This window comes from Aotus nancymaae, unplaced genomic scaffold (genome assembly GCF_030222135.1).
Source record: "Aotus nancymaae isolate 86718 unplaced genomic scaffold, 86718_ANA_hifiasm-v0.15.2.pri h1tg000011l, whole genome shotgun sequence".
NCBI lineage: Eukaryota > Metazoa > Chordata > Mammalia > Primates > Aotidae > Aotus > Aotus nancymaae.
In genome coordinates this window covers 7842812-7860817 of record NW_026988422.1, presented here as the reverse complement: position 1 = coordinate 7860817, position 18006 = coordinate 7842812, and the positions used below count along the sequence as shown (strand labels likewise).

The 18006-nt window shown below is 37.0% G+C and overlaps 1 long non-coding RNA gene across 1 annotated transcript in view; it reads left to right on the top strand.

Moving 5' to 3' along the window:
* LOC135274157 (uncharacterized) overlaps positions 1–18006 on the top strand; it is an 89169-nt gene that overhangs the window by 34272 nt on the left and 36891 nt on the right. The window contains exon 3 of the long non-coding RNA XR_010341937.1: positions 10225–10294. This is a non-coding gene — a long non-coding RNA (uncharacterized LOC135274157). The remainder of the gene's footprint in view (positions 1–10224; positions 10295–18006) is intronic.

Below are 18006 nucleotides of genomic sequence, written 5' to 3'. Positions count from 1 at the left end.
GAGAGGGAACAACAAAAATACATTCAAGCACTTTTGTCAGTGAGACTCTCTTTTTATCTGGATCTTGAACTGAAAATGACTTCCCCATGGAACAGACATCCAAGACAGAACATTCTGTGATGTACCATTAAATGGCACCCTGTGCTGAAGTCTTTAGGAGAAGATCATCAGTAGAATTATGCTATTATGATCACTGAAAACCTGTTTCTGATGGTTGTCAATATTGTATAATCCTCATTCCCTGTGATTAAATTATTCTGAACTGTATCTTTCCAGAAATATGCTTCCCTTTTGTCTATCTTTCCTACCACACTTGTTCACTTGCCATGTTTCCCTCTGTTATTCTGGCCTCAAGATGGTCTCTTAGACTGATATATTAGATTGTGTGCATTTTTGACATTATTAATTTAGCATTTAATTATATTCTGTACCATATGTTTTGCCTCTGATATCCTAAAACATACACCCAAGCAGTTTCATAAAGATAATTTCAGCCTAAAGACTGCTAGGTACCAAAGCTCTAAAAGGAGAAGTCACTTAGAAAACCCTTGGCCATATGTGTCTTTGTATCTCTGGCAAAATAAGTTCCCCTTGAAATATTATTATGAAGAAGTCATCTTCTAGGCTATAGGCCAGCTGTAATATTTCTGTTCTCTGGAATGCCCTAGGATAATATCATGCAGGCCCAGCACATAGCAGATAGGACTCTCAAGGGAAAATGCCCTGAATAACTTTCAGTGCTACAGATGTCCATTATGGTCCACATCAAACTGGCATCCTGCCCAAGAAAAGCAGAGACTTCATAGTTTCAGGGAGCAGCCTTGACTCAGAATACCCAATATCTGACAATGCCTTTGCTGAGACAGTAACATGAAGTCAAGACATGCTTTTCAGATTGAGTATGCTACAATATCTCTATCTTTTCCCTTGCATATATAATATCTACCAGTTAGAAGAATGTCAGTGATAAATGGCAATGAAAAAGGAGTGACTAAGCAATTGAGTGTATTAAACATTCATCTCCCAGAGCTCCTAAGCTAATGATTTAGTCTCAGATCATTCATGTTAGGTTGACTCTCCCTCACGGTATATTTACATCACCCAGATATGCTACTTCATATTCATCAAAATGAGTGTAAGAAACTATCAATATGTTTTCAAGAATAATATCCTCATATTTTTTCTTTTAAAACAATACGTCCTAACTCTCCCCTCAAACTAGTATATTATTCACCCATCAATATATCCATCCTTCAGCCATTCAATCACTTACTCATCCACCCATTTTTTTTAACAGAAAGGTTTTAGAGTCAAATTAATTGCCAAGAATTCTGCTGGATATTGAGCATAAGAGGGTAAAGAAGCCAGAGTCTCTTTTCTGAGGGAAAGATCACACTCTCATGTCTTACTTAGATTTCTTAAAATCTAACAATTGTAATAGGCAGGAGTATGACAGGATTTGTGCCCAAGAGTATTTAGCAAAGCCTAAGAGCTCCCAATTGAATTAAGGTAGTCAGAGAGGTTTCCTAAGGAGATAACATTTGAATAACATCTTGAAATAATTTAAGTGTACAAAGGGAAATAACAGTGCTCTATGCATATGTAACATCCTACCATCATAAAGTAAACATACTATATTCTATGGCTACATGTTAATGATGAGGTGGTGGTGAGAAGATGTATAGGCTACGGAAAGCCAATCCTTCTATGACATTTTAAGAAACTTCTATTTTCAGTGATGGCAGCCAGATGGTTGACTAGAAGCTCCTAGTATTCTTTCCCCAACAACAAAACACAAAATCATAAATAAGCAACTATATTTCAACCAAAATATCCAAAGAGGAACACTAGAGAAGAGCAAAGAAGCAACAGAAATCCTGTAGAGCACAGAAGGCTAGGATGGCCACATAGAGAAGGGAAGGAAACACATTGCTTATACCACCCATCCCCCTAGTTGAGATCATGTTGGAACCAGAAGGGACTTTTCCTATAGACAAAAAGGTATGAAAGAGGACCCCAGCAACCTGCATTACCACCATGGTCACCTGTAGTCTTTGCTATTGGAGATTGCTTTAGTCCTTACAGGTACTGGGTCCAGGTTAGCTAGCTCCTGAAGTCCACACACTGAACTACCCCCCAGAGAAGGAGCTAGTGTTGTGCCCTACTATGATCCCCAAGACCTGTGCTGCTATTACTTTGCACCATCTTGGAACCGGGCCACTGCTAGAGTGCATCCTGCTCTGAGGATGGTAGCCATTGCAACCCATCATTCTTGAGGTTTAGTTACCACTGCACCATGACCACCTCAAGCATGCCAACCTCAAGTAGAGATGTTGCTATGCTCTATAGCCAAGTTATCACAGAGCTGTTCCATCTCCCACCCCATCCCAGTAAGTGACATGTTCTCCCCTTAGGGCTGAGCTAAGTACCAGACCTGAAGACTTAAACTGCTGGAGCAGTAATGCCCTGGCCCCAGAGCAGACATAGCACCCCATCCCCTGAGGACATCAGGCCTCCGTCAAACACTAATTACCCTTTGTGCCACAGCTGAGACAACACCATGACTCCTGGGGACCTCAGGCCTCTGGCACATATGAGCAGTTGTGCCACCCCATGCCACAGATGATGCAGCACCTTATCACTTAGGGGTTACCAACCTCTAACACACTAGAGAAGGCACACCTTTCAGCACCACAGCTGACATGGCACTGTATCCCCAGGGATTCAGAGTCTTCACTGACTGGCATACCTGTTCTTGCTGGGACCAAACATAAAATAACTTGTATTCCGGGGATTCAGAGCCTTAGTTAAACTGTGCCATCCTGCCTTTAAGGTCAGATTTCCATAGTACCCTACTTACTCAGATCTGGACTAGCTTCCCTCAGTTAAAATTGCTGAGAAAATGTGTCTCTTCAAGGAGTGGTTATCACTGTGCTGCTCCTTGTCCCTCAAGGACCAAGTCACGGCGGCATCTTGCCAATTCTGGTTACTTGCCACTGCTGCATCTGTCCTCATAAGCCTGGACTACTACCATTCTCTAGGGTTCATCCCTCATCCTTCAGAGCTGGTACCTCATCCTTCAGAGCCCAAGCTGCACCTGTGCCCTATTAGTTCTGGGTCTTGAATTGCAACTGTGCTGTGCTCCCCAGGGCTCAAGCTTCTAAAGTACCTTCCTTGCCTGGAGCCATGCAATTGGTGTACCTTGCCCTCCAGGGTCATAATCACAGCTAAACCCCAAATGCCTGGTCCTAGCTGCTGGAATTTGCCTCAGAGCAACAGACCCTAACTTAGTTGGATAACAGCATCCACTCATGCCTTGAATAATAAAGTTGCACCTCAAGTTTAAAGTGCTACAAAAGTTTTACGAAGTTCCTGAGCCCAGGAACCCATCTCCAAATTCTTTCTGAGCCCTAGTTGCCAGTGCCATTATGGATGCCTGTGAGCCATGTCAGCCCCAATAGTAGGAGAGATCACCTCAACTAAGACTCCAAGCTGTGAAGAAATAAAAAATAGGAAGATCCCTGGAACTCTTGCCCTAATAACCTATGCAGCCAACAGCACCACCACAAACTCCCACAATATAAATTACTAAGGACACCAGCAGTCTAGCTAACATTGAACACAACTGAAAAAGCTGCACAAAATTATACTACTGAGCTCACACAGAACAAGAACCATCACATCCAGCCCAACTGTCACCTTCAGACCCATTTATAGTAAGCACTTTGTAAAGTTTGATACAGGTGGCTTCACCAACAGATGCATAGACATCAATGCAAAAACACAAACATCAAAAAGCAAGGGAACATCTGTAAACAACAAAGAAATATAATAACTCTCCAGTAACTGACCCCAAAGAAATGGAAATTTTTAAATCACTTAAAAAGAAATTCAAAATAATGATTTTAAGGAAATTTGGAAAGACATAAGAGAATATAAACAGAATTTAATAAAATCTAAATATTAATTTATCATTGAGAAATTAACAAAAATATTTTGAAAAAGCAAAACAGAAGTCTTAGAGCTAAGGAATTATATCAATGAAATAAAAAATACACTTGAGAGCTTCAATCGAAGACTAGCTCAAGCAAAATAAAGACTCTCTAAGTCTTTTGAAGTGACTCAGTAAAGGAAATGACACCAACAAGAACAACAACAACAAAACATGAAAAAGGATAAAGACAGCCTAAAAGATTTATGGGCCACCTTTAAGTCAACAAATATTTGCAGTATTGAAATTTTAGGAGAAGAGTCAGAGAAAGGAACAGAAAGCTTGCTTTATAAAATAATTGCTAAAACACTTCCCAAGTCTTTAGAGAGAAATGGACAGCTAGACCATAGAGCTCAAAAGTTCCCATAGAGTTTCAGTACAAAGAAGTTTTCTCTGAGACACATTATAATGAAGCTTCAAAAGCCAAAGAAAAAGTTAACTTTAAAATCCGAAAGAAAAAAGTATCAAGTCTCATATAAGGGAATCTATATTAAACTAAAAGTGAATTTCTCAGCAGAAATCTTGCAGATCAGGAGAGAGTAACATGATATATTCAAAGTGCTGAAGGAAAGTACCTGTCACTCAAAAATACTATACCCAGCAACAAGCTGTCCTTCAAACACGAAGGAGAAATAAAATCTCCAGACAAGCAAAATCTGAGAGAATTCATTACCACTACACATGTCTTACAAAAAATGCTTAAGGGAATTTTTTAAGCAGAAATAAAAGGATAATAGTTACTACCACAAACACACATAAAAACATAAAACTCACTGATAGAGTAAATACACAGTCAAATCCAGAATATCCCAATATCTTAATGTTGGTTTCCAAATTATAGACATCTTTGGTATGAAGGTTAAAAGTCAAAAGAGAAATAACTAAAGCAATCATAAATTATTGAGGAATACACAATATAAAAGATGGAAATTGTGACATCAAAAGCATATATTGTGTGGGGAGAGTAAAGATCTATATTTTTGTATTCAATACAAGTTAAGTTGTTATTAGCTTAAAATAGTATATAACTGCAAAAGGTTTTATGTAAACCTTCTGGTAATCACAAAACAAAAAAGTACAGCAGACATAAAAACAATAAAGTAAAAGTTATCAAAGCTTAGCACCACAGAAATAATCAAATCACAAAGACAGACAACAAGAGAGGAAGAAAGTTGCGAAACTGGTATAACAAAATCAGAAAATAAATAAATGACAGTAATTAGTTCTTATCTGTCAGTAAGGATCTTGAAGGTAAATGGATAAAATTTTTCAATAAAAAGACAGAGTGGCTGAATGCATTTGAATTACAAAATCCAACTACTGACTGCCCATAAGAGATCACTTAAGCCTTAAGGACAGATACGGTTGAAAGTGAAAGAAGGAAAGATGATATTGCATGCAAATAAAAACCATAAAAGATCAGGAGTGGCTATGCTCATAACTGATAAAACAGATTTCAAGTCAACAACTGTTGTAAAAGATAAAGTAGGTCATTATTTAATAATAAAGGGATAATTCAGCAAGAGAACATAACCATTGTAAATATATATGCACCCAGTATTCAAGTACCTAAATGCATAAAGCAAATATTAATGGATATAAAGGGAGAAATAGGTAGCAATGTAATAGTAGGGGACTTCACTATTTCACTTTTGCCAATGAATAGGTCAGTCAGAAAGAAAATGAATAAGAAAATATTGAACTTGAATTTCACTTTTGACAAAATGGACCTAATAGACATATATATAATGTTTTATTTAAGAGCAGCAGAATACACATTTTTCTTTGGCAAACATGGAACATTCTCCAGGATAGATTATATGTTAGGCCATAAAACATGTCTTAAAAATGTAACAAGACTGAAATCACAGCTAGTATCATTTCATACCACAATGATATGAAGCTAGAAATCAATAATACAAAGAATCTTGGAAGATTCACAAATATGTGAAAATTGAACAACATGCTCCTGAACAACAAATGGGTCAAGGAAGAAATCAAAAAGAAACTTAAGAAATATTATGAGACAAATGCAAATGAAAACACAACATAATGAAACCTATGGGATACAGCAAAAGCAATTCTAAGAAGAAATTTTATTGACCTAAGTGCCAACATTAAAAAAGAATAAAGATCTCCAGGAAATAGTCTAACATTATGCCTGAAGGAACTAAAAAAAAGCACAAACTAAACCCAAATTGGTAGCAGAAAAATTAGAGCAGAAATAAAGAACAACAACAACAACAAAAAACACAGAAAAAATAAAGCCAAGCCTTAGCTCTTTGAAAATAATAAACAAAATTGACAAGCCCTTAGTAATTAAGAGAAAAAGAGAAGACTCAAAATCAAAAATAAAAGTGAAGAAATTGCAATAGATACTTCAGAAATAAAAAAGATCATAAGGGATTATTATGAATAATTATATGCCAACAAATTGGATAACCTATAAGAAATAAATAAATTCCTAGAAAAATACAACCTACCAATATTGAGTCAGGAAGAAATAGAAAGCCTGACTAGACCAATAACAAATAGATTGAAGTAGTAGTAAGAAAATCCCCCTATCAAGAAAAGCCAAGGACCATATGCCTTCACAGCTGAATTCTACCATTCAAAACATAATATAATACCAAAACTACTTAGACACTTCTGAAAATAAAGCTAGAGGAAACACTTTCAAACACATTTTAGTAGGCCAGCATCATCTTCATACCTACGCCAGAGACATCAGAGGAAATAAAACTACAGACTAATTTCACAAATAAACATTTATGCAAAAATCTTCAGTAAATTATTAGCAAACAAATCCATCAACACATCAAAAACACTATAGATCATGACCAAGTAAAATTATTTCTGGCATGCAAGGGCTAGTGCAACAAACACAAGTCAATAACTGTGATATATCATATTAACAGAATGAAAGAAAAAAACACACTATCATCTCAATTGATGTGGAAAAAGCATTCAACAAACTTCAACATTCTTTCTTGATAAAAACCCTCAGCAGTTTAGAAGGAATGTTTCTTAATAAAATTAAAGTAATTTATTAAAAACAACACAACCAACATTATAATCAAGGGGGGAACAGTAAAAGCTTTTCCATTATGATTCAGTACAAGGCAAGGATGTCACTCCTGCCACTTTCATTCAGTATAGTACTAGAAATACTAGCAAGAATGATCAGACAAGAAAAAAAAAGACATCCAAATTTGAAAGGAAGACATAAAATTATCTTTCTTTGAATAATGACATGACCGCATATGTAAAATTCTCAAATATTCCACAAAACCCTGTTAGAACAAATGAATTCCGTAAAGTTGCTATATATAAAATCAACATATAAAAATTTGTAGCATCTTTGTACGCAACAGCCTAACTGAAAAAGAAATCAAGAAAACATTTCCATTTATGATAGCATAAAAAAGACCTAGGAGTGAATGTAACCCAGGAAGTGAAAGACATATTAAAAAACAAACTATAAAACATTGATGAAAGAAATTGAAGAAGACACAAATAAATGGAAAGATATTTCATGCCTATCAATATGCAGAATTTAATATTAAAAGATCCATACTACCCAAATTCACTTACAGATTTAATACACACAATCCCTACCCATATCTCAATAGCATGTTTCACAGAAACAGAAAAATCAATCCTAAAATTTATATGGAAACATAAAAGACCCTAGATAGCCAAAACAATTCTGAAATTTAAAAAATGAAATTGACATCATCACATTTTCTGATTTAAAATTATATTACAAAGTTATGGGAATCAAAAAGTATGGTGCTAGCATAAAAACAGACATATAGATGACTGGAGCAGAATAAAGAGCCAAAAACTTAATTCACACATTGATGGTCAACTGCTTTTTGTAAAAGATGCCGGAAACACACAATGGGGAAAAGACAGTCTCTCCAATAAGTTGTACTAGGAAAACTAGATTTCCACATTCAAAAGAATAAAATGGACATGGACCTTTATCTTATACCATATACAAAAATAAACTCAAAATGAGAAAAAAAGACATAAATATAAGGCCAGAAACTATAAAACTGCTAAAAGCGAACATAGGAGGAAAGTCCTTGACATTGGCTTTGATTTTTTGGATATCACTGCCAAAGCTCAGGCTAGAAAAGCAAAAGTAAATTCATAAAATTACGACAAACATGAAATCTTTCGCAGAGAAAAGGAAGTAATTTACAAAATGAAATGACAGCCTGATTAAGAAAAAATATTTGCAAACCACGTATCTAAGGGATTAATATTCAAAATTTATAAAGAGCTCCTACAGCTCAAGAGTGGATAACCAAATAACTCTACTAAAAAATGGGCAGAAAACCTAAACAGACATTTCTCAATAGCAGAAATATATAATAAAATGGCAAACAGGTATATGAAAAGGTACTCAACATTATTAATCCTCAGAAAAATGCAAACCAAATCTACTGCGTGATACATTAAAATAGTTATAAAAAAGTCAAAAGATAACAGATGTTGATGAGAGTGTGGAGAAAAGGGAACTCTTTTAAGCTGTTGGTGGGAATGTAGATTGGTACAGTCATCACGAAAACAATATGGAGGTTTCTAAATAAATTAAAAATAGAACCACTATATGACCCAGCAATATCTCTTCTGTGCATATACCCAATGGAAATAAAATCACCACATCATAAAAATTCCACGATCATGCCAGCATTATTCACAATTTTCAAGATATGGAAATCTAAGTGTCAATGAATGAATAGATAAAGAAAAATGTACATATATATGATGGAATATTATTCAGCCCTAAAAAGAATGAGATATTGCCATTCGACACAACCTGAACGAACCTGGAAAACATGATGCCAAGTGAGATAAGCCAGGCAAAGAAGGAAAAATATTCCATGATCTTACTTATATATGGAACCTAAAACAACAAAAAGAAATTTAAATAGACAGAGATCAAGACCAAGACAGTGATTACCAGGGACTAGGCAGTGGGGAAAAGACATGGGGGGGGTATAGATGTGAGGATACAAGGTAGCAGAATGAAAGACGAATAAGTTTAGAGGTATAATGTATAACATTATGATTATGTGTAATAAATTATACTGCATATGCGATTCCTGCTAAATTAGTAGATTTTAGCTACTCCTGCCACACAAATTTTAAAAGTGAGTAACTGGCTGGGCGCAGTAGCTCACACCTGCAATCCCAGCACTTTGGGAGGCCAAGGCGAGTGGATCACCTGAGATCAGGAGTTCAAGACAAGCCTGGCCAAAATGGTAAAATCCCTTCTCTTCAAAAATACAAAAATTAGCAGGGTGTGATGGTGGGTGCCTGTAATTTCAGCTACTTGGGAGGCTGAGGTAGGAGAATCTCTTGAACCTGGGAGGCAGAGGCTGAAGTGAGCCGAGATTGTGCCCTGGCACTCCAGCCTGGGCCACAGATCAAGACTTTGTCTCAAAAAAATATAAAAATAAAATAAACAACGTTAAATACAAATGAGTAATTGTGAAACAGTGGATAGGTGAATTTGCTTCAATGCAGTAACCTTTTTACAATTTTTATTTATCCCATAAAATGATGTATCTTACAACTTTTTAAAGAAACCTCTATTTTATTCTGAAGGCAGAGTTTATCCCTTGAAGCATTTTAAGCAGTAAGGTCATAAACATAATCAAGCTTATGGTTTTAGTAAGTTCTGACCTGAGAAATTCATTAGAAGAGTTGAGACAATAGACAGGAAAATAAGTCAAGAAGACTTTGCATTGATAACCTCTTTACCTAATTAGGTACCTTCTTCATACTAATCTATTTGCGGTCTCCTAATCATAACTAGTCTTACCACTTAACAACCTGCCTGGAATTTTGAATATATTCAATTAAAATATTCATTGAAGGCATAATATGCGTGTACCACTATGAAAAACTACAGAAATAAAAGATAAATATGGACATTTTCTCCTCTCAAGAAGTTTTTAGTTAAATGGAAGTATTCAGGACTCAAACATAATGCAGGCAAGATGTAAAAACAATGTTTACAAGAATTTTGAAAAGATTGAGAGTAAATATCTATTCGAGGCAGCTGAGATTTGTTAAAGGCTTCTAAAAGAAAATTATTAGAAGAAAATAAATAGAATTTCAATAGGTGGAACAAGAACAAACAGAAGAAATTTCTAAGAAAGAGATGTTATGTCAATCTCCTTACATACATCATGCAACATTTTTTTCTTTTTCAGGAAACATAAGGAATTCATGAATTGTGACACAGTTCTTAAGAGCCTAACCACGGTGGCTATGTCCTTCCCTGTAAGTTATCTCTATACTGTATAGTGAAAAAAATGAATAAAATATGGTAAACTTCTGCCGTAATTAATTCAAGCAAACATTATTTTGTTCCTTCTCTGTCCCGGGTACTGTTCAAGGTCTTAGAAATATAATGGTGAAAAAGATAAGCAAAATGCATGTCCTAAATATCTTACATTCTTGCTTGGGAAGACATAATAAACAGGTCTATGTTCAAATACATAGTTATTTCTAGAAGGGTTAACCTCTGTAAAGGAAATAAAGCTGAGTAATAGGATCTGCTTGGGTATATTGTTTAGATAAATAATCATGGGAGGACTCTGAAGAGTATAATATAAAAATCTTTAATTTTTTTTTTTTAAGGGAGAGTTTTGCTTTTATCACCTAAGCTGGCTCAGCTCACTGCAGTCCCCACCTCCTGGGTTCAAGTGGTTCTCCTGCCTCAGCCTCCCAAGTAGCCGGGATGACAGGCGTCTGTGACCACACCCAGCTAATTTTTGTATTTTTAGAGACTGGATTTTGCCATGTTGGTCAGGCTGGTCTTGAACTCCTGACCTCAGGTGATCTGCTCACCTCAGCCTCCCAGAGTGCTGGGATTCAGGTGTGAGCCACCGTGCCTGGCCTTTAAAATGTTTAATAAACAGAAAAGTGCATAAAAATTATGAATCGAGGCATCCCTCCATCATTTTTTTTTGGCATGTTCACTATGTAGATCAAGTTATGGACCTGTTCAGCCCTTCGGAATTTTTTTTTATTGCTCCTTCCCTGTCAATACTCTATTATTGAACTGCATATTGAATATTTGAAATAATACTTAAGTAACAATAAGAAATCAATCATAAAAATCTGTAAGCAGAGTGTTCTAGGCCAAGGCAACAGCAAATGCCAAGACTCTAGGGCAAGAAAAATCTTGCTGTTTAAGGCACAACATTAATGTCAAAGTAGCTGTAACATAGTGACACAGAAAAATAATAGAAGATGATGTCAGTTATGCAGCAGACAAACTATATAAGGCTCTGTTCGTTACACAAAATAATCTAGATTTTTCTATTTCCAATGTGGAGCCCATTGAAAGCACACAGTCAGTGTGAGATATCATTGATTTTTTTAAACATTTATTGCAAGATAGTTTATTCAGAGAGAATGTGAAGGCTGCGCATGGTGGTTCATGCCAATTAATCTCAACATTTTGAGAGGCCAAGGCAGGCAGATTGCTGGAGCCCAGGAGTTAAAGACCAGCTTGGTCAATATAGCAAAGCACTATCTCTACAAAGAGATACAAAAAGTCTCAGCTGCTTGGGAGACTGAAGTAGGAGGATTGCTGGAGCCTCGAAGAGGTTGCAGTGAGCTGTGATCACACCACAGCAATCTAGCCAGGGCAACAGAGTGAGACCCTGTTTCAAAGAAACAACAAAGAAAGAAAGTATGTGAAGACTGAATTATGATGTTAGGTATAGAAGCAGGGACACTAATGAGATTGTACACAACAAAAATAAGTGATGGAGATGTGAATTATGGTAGCGGCAGTAGAGGAGGTAAGAATATGTAGTGTTTATTTGATTCAATCAAAATACAAGGAAATCAAGCAAAGTAATTGGAAAGATTAATTGAATGGAGCATCTTCAAAGCAGAAATAAATTGAGGGTGATCCATAGGCATATGAAACTAAACAGGTGATGGAAATATTCACTGGGATATAGAATACTTTGGGAGGAATAATTTTGATAAGAATTAAGAATATATACAAAGTCATAGTTCAGTTTTGGCCATTTGTGTTTAAGATATCTTTTTTTCATGACCAGTGAGCAAAATATATAAATCTGTGGTTAAAAGGAGAGGTTTAGATAGATTTGAATTAGATTTGAGAATATTTGCATAGCTATGAATTAGATTTTTTGGAATTCAAACCATGAGACAGAATAAAATTACTCAAGGACAGAGTACAGATAGAGAAACAGAGAGCACTGAAATCCAAACCTTGAGGCATTTCAGCACAGGAGTACATACTAGCAAGAGGAATCCGGAAGGAGTAGGCAGAGAGACAAGAGAAAAATAAGAGAATAAGGTTTAATAAAAACCAAGTGAAACAATCTCTTTCAGACTCAATGTCACAGAGACTTTAATCAGGTAAAAGTTTGAGAATTGTCTATAGTATTTGACAGGAAAGAGATCTTTGGTATGCAAAGAGTTCCTATTTTAGTCTAAAATATCTTTATTGATATATTATTCAAAAAGAATTCATGCAGAATCCTTGGACTCCTTTTTAAGGAAATATTTACTAATTTGAAGGTATCCTGGTGCTTGAACCATACTCAGTTATCAGCAAGGCCACATCCTCACTGAGAAAAGCAAACAAAAATAATGCTAAGAAGTATATATCTGAGTATATCCTGAATAATATTATCTCTGATGACAGCTTTTTAACATCTAATAAAGTCTATTACCCTCAGTCTAACAGCATTTGTCTTAATACCTTTTTATGAATGTGGTTCTAAATTTGGACAGAAAAATCACTATAAATTTATTTTCCCAAAGCAGGTGTGTTCGGCCGTTCTTGTATTACTATAAAGGAATACCTGAGACTGGCTAATTTATAAAGAATAGACGTTTAATTAGTTCATGGTTCTGCAAGCTGTACAGGAAGCATGAGGCAAGTATCTGCTTGGCTTCTCGGGAGGCCTCGGGGAGGTTTTACTCGTGGCAGAAGGCAAAGCAGAAGCAGGCATGTCATGTGGAAAAAAGAGCAAGAGAGAGAGTAGAGCAGGGAGATGCCACACTTTAAATCCACCACATCTTGTGAGAAATCACTCACTATTACAATGACAGCACCAAACCATGGGGGATCCTCCCCCATGGCACAAACACCTTTCACCAAGTCCCACTTCCAATACTAGTGATTACATTTAACCTGAGATTTGTGCAGAAACAAAAAACAAACTGTATTAGGTCACCCCTTACTGTATCATAATGGCTGCTGTCATCCTTATATGGTACAGAAGCTACATCTACATCATCATTTCACAAAATGTTAAGATATATAGTTCAACAAAAATTTAATAAAGATGGTGATATGTCACAATAGATAAAAAATAAATATAGGGACAACAGGTATGCACAACATCTCTCCTTTTCAAAAGAGAATCCTTGCTGAAACCACACACATACACACAGAGACACAATTGTTGTGTTTTTTCTTTCCCCAAAACACGAGCAGCTCCTCCCCTCCAAAGTAAATACTCTCCTCCTCTCCAAAGGCAAAAAATCTGTGTGAGATGTCCATTTCTGACATAATATACTAGAATGCGTGAATTAACCTCCTACCATGAACTAATAGAAAAACTGATAAAAAAATTTTGTTTTAGACATATGCTTGAAGGCATCACAAAGCTAAGAAGACACTGAAAGATTATGAATACAATGACTTGAAGATTAAAAAAAGAAAGAAACAACAACAGAAAAAAAACAAAGAGGAGCCTGATACTTGAAAATTGCCAAAAGGCAAGAAAGAGATTGAAATGCTAAGCAGAGTTTTTGAAAATAGTGCAAGGCTTGTAGTCACAAAATTAGAGTCCAGAGCCTGCCCGGGAAGCAGTGCTAGTAAACACTCTACAACCAGGAATATACTCAGGGAGGGAGTGACTTGAAAACGGTCTGGCTTTCACAGGGTAACTAACTCCAACTTAAAGTTATCTTGCTTCCTATAATTAGATTCTGTTGATGGAAGGTTATTAGTTACCACACAAGCACTTGCCTTTGCAGGAAGATATAATACTAGGCTTCATTGTACTGAATTTATATTACTAAGCCTAAAATGATCAAGTACATGGGAAAAAACAAATTACCATTTTTAATTAAGTTAAATATTAATAATAAAAATCAGATACACAAAGCATTTAGCTAATTAAGTTATACAATGCCTTTAAAATAATATCCTGTTTTTCAGAAAATGGAGTTACACAATGACTTTCATATAATTATCCTGAATATTTTCAAAGAAATATATAAAACGGAACACTTTCGAAAATAAACATTATTTCAAAGTGTGGAATTCTAGGCACCGAAAAAAAACAATCATCAAAATTAAGAATGTTTTACAATACATTACAGATATCTGAAAAATCATTAGTAAAATTAAATACAGGTCAGAATACTAGATTCAAAAAAGAGTAACAGAAGAGGGAAGTGATGCAAGATTAGAAGTCTCCTCCAAGTGTCCTCCCTGCAGGAACACCAAATTTAACAATTATCTACACAAAAAGGCACCTTCATGGAGCCAAATATCAGGTGAGTGATCACAGTATCTGCTTTTCACTTCATATCACTGACGGAGGCACTGGTGAGGTAGGAAAGGCAGTCTTGAATTGCCAGTATCATCCTTCCCCCATGCTCAGCAATGGCCACATGGCCTGTAGAGTCTGTGAACTTGGGGAAATGATAATGCAGTGACTGTGGGACATTGCATTGGAACTCAGTTCTTCCCTGTCACAGTGGAACGCAACCCTGAACAGAACTCAGCCAACACCCACCGAGGGAGCATTTAGAGCAGCCCTACCTGGACGAGAGTCATCTGTCGCACTGTTTGGAACTTGAGTTCTGGCAAGCCTGGCTACTACTGGCAAAAATGATCTGGGGCCAAAAAATAAACTTGAAAAGCCATCTAGGCCACCAGGACTGCAATGCTAGGCAAGTCCTAGTGTTGTGCTGGTCTCAGAGGTAGTGGTTTGAGAGGCATGTGACCTAGTGAGACACCAGCCAGGGCAGCCAAGGAAGTGTTTGTACCATCCCTCCCCAAACCCCAGGAGCAGTTTGCAGCTCCAAAAGAGACTTCTTTCTGCTTAAGGAGAGGAGAGGGAAGAGTAAAGAGGGCATTTTGTTACAACGTGGATATGAATTCAGCGACAGTAGGATATGGCACTAGGCAGAGTCATGAGGCTTCCATTTGAGACCCTAGCTCCAGAATATTTCTAGACATACCCTGGGACAAAAGAAAACCCACTGCATTAAAGGGAAGGACAAAGTCCTGGCAGGATTCGTCACCTGCTGACTAAATACCCCTTGGGTCTGAACAATCACAAGCCGTGTCCAGAGAGCACACACTGTGGGCCTTGGGTGAGATGGTGAGATGTGTTGGCTTAAGGTGAGACCCACCACATTCCTAGCTCTGACGGCTATGGTGAGAAATTCCTTTTTGCTTGAGAAAAGCAGACAGAAGAGTAAAGGGGACTTTGCCTTGCAGCTTAGTTATCAGCTTGGCCACAGTCAGGTAGAACACCAAGCAGGATCTTGGGGTCCCAGTTACAAGCCTTGGCTCTTGGATGGCATCTCTGGACCTGCCCTGGGCCAGAGGGGAGCCCATTTGCCTGCAGGGTGAGATCTAGGCTTGGCAGCCCTCACCACAAGCTGATTAAAGAGCCCTTGAGCCTTAAGTGAACATCAGCAGTAGTCTGGCAGTACTCCTTGTGGGCCTGTGGTGGTGGTGGAAAGGGGAGAGAATAGTGGGAAGGACTTCATCTGATGGTTTGGGATGTTAGCTCAGCCTCTAAAGAATGGAGCACCAGGTAGGTTTCTAAGGTTTTTAACTCTAGTCCCTGGCCTCCACATGACATCTCAGGACCCATCTGGAGGCCTAGGGAATTTGCCACTCCGAAAGGAAAACTGAAAATGTGGCTGTATGTGCAAAGATAAAAGCTGGCTTCACCACATGCTGAATATAGAGCCCTAGGGCCTTGAGTGAACACAGGCAGCAGCCAGGTAGCGGTTAATGCAAACCTCGGGTGAAAGGCAATCCTGTGCTGGCTTCAGGCATGACCCAGCAGTGGTGGAGGCCAAAGGGCTGTTTGTGCCACCACATCCCCAGCTCTGGGCAGTGCAGCACAGAAAGCAACTGTTTGTGAGAAAGTAAGGGAGGAGAACAAGAGTCTCTGCCTGGTAATCCAGAGAATTCTTCCAGATCTTATCTAAGACCACCAAGGTGGTACCTCAACGAGTCTTCGAGAGCCACAACATTACTTGGCTTGGGTGTTCCCTAAGTCAGATATGTCTGCAATAGTTGAAAACTTAGATCACAGCACCAAAGTCCCTTCAAATGCCTACAAAGCCTTCCCAAGAGACAGGTACAAACAAGCCAAGATCACAAAGACTACAATAAATACCTAACTCTTCAATGCCTAGAAACTAAAATATTTTCAAAAGCATCAAGACCATCTAGAAAAACATGGCCTCATCAAGCAAACTAAATAAGGTACCAGGATTCAATCCCAGAAAGACAAATATATGTGATCTTTCAGACACAGAATTCAAAATAGCTGTTTTGAAAAAACTCAAAAACATTCAAAATAATGCAGAGAAAATTTCAGAATCCTATCACGTAGATTTAACAAAGAGATTGAAATAATTAAAAACAATCAAGCAGATATTCTGGATTTGAAAAATGTAATTGACATACCAAGGAATGCATCAGAGTCTCTTGGAGCAGAATTGATCAAACAGAAGAAAGAATTAGTGAGCTTGAAGACAGGTTATCTGAAAATACATAGAGGAGACAAAAAAAAGGACAAATAGCAATGAGGCATGCCTGCAAGATATATTAAAAGGCTCAAAAGGGCAAATCTAAGAATTATGGGCCTCAAGGAAGAAGTAGGGAGATAGTGATAGAAGTTTATTCAAAGGGATAATAACAGAGAACTTCCCAAACTTAAAGGAAACTGTCAATATTTGGCTAAAAGAAGGTTATAGAACACCAGGGAGATTTAACTCAAAAAGTATCTCAAGGCATTTAATAATCAAATTCCTAATAGCAAGAATAATGAATTAATTATAAATGTAGCAAGATAAAAGAAACAAAAAACACACAATGGAGATCGAATACATCTGGCAGCAGCTGGAAATCAATCGATGTGATACATCATTATCAATGGTATGGAGGAAAAAATATATGATTATATCAACTGATGCTGAAAAGCATTTGATAAACTTCAACACCCTTTCATGATTAAAAAAAAAAAAAAAACCCTCAAAAAACTGGATATAGGAGAAACATACCTCAACACTATGGAAGGTTTACAGCCCAGGAAAGAGTGGCAGGACATATTTAAAGTGCTGAAGAAATAAGTGGTGTTGGGAAAACTGGCTAGCCATGTGCAGAAAGCAGAAATTGGACCCCTTCCTGACACCTTACACTAAAATTAACTCCAGATGGATTAAAGACTTAAACATAAGACCTAACACCATAAAAACCATAGAAGAAAGTCTAGGCAAAACCATTCAGGACATAGGCGTAGGCAAGGACTTAATGACCAAAACACCAAAAGCATTGGCAACAAAAGCCTAAATAGACAAATGGGACCTAATTAAACTCCAGAGCTTCTGCACAGCAAAAGAAACAATCATTAGAGTGAATCGGCAACCAACAGAATGGGAAAAAATTTTTGCAATCTACCCATCTGACAAAGGACTAATATCCAGAATCTACAAAGAACTAAAACAGATTTACAAGAAAAAAACAAACAAGCCCATTCAAAAGTGGGTGAAGGATACGAACAGACACTTTACAAAAGAAGACATATATGAAGCCAACAAACGTGAAAAAATGCTCATCATCACTGGTCATTAGAGAAATGCAAATCAAAACTACATTGAGATACCATCTCATGCCAGTTAGAATGGTGATCATTAAAAAATCTGGAGACAACAGATGCTGGAGAGGATGTAGAGAA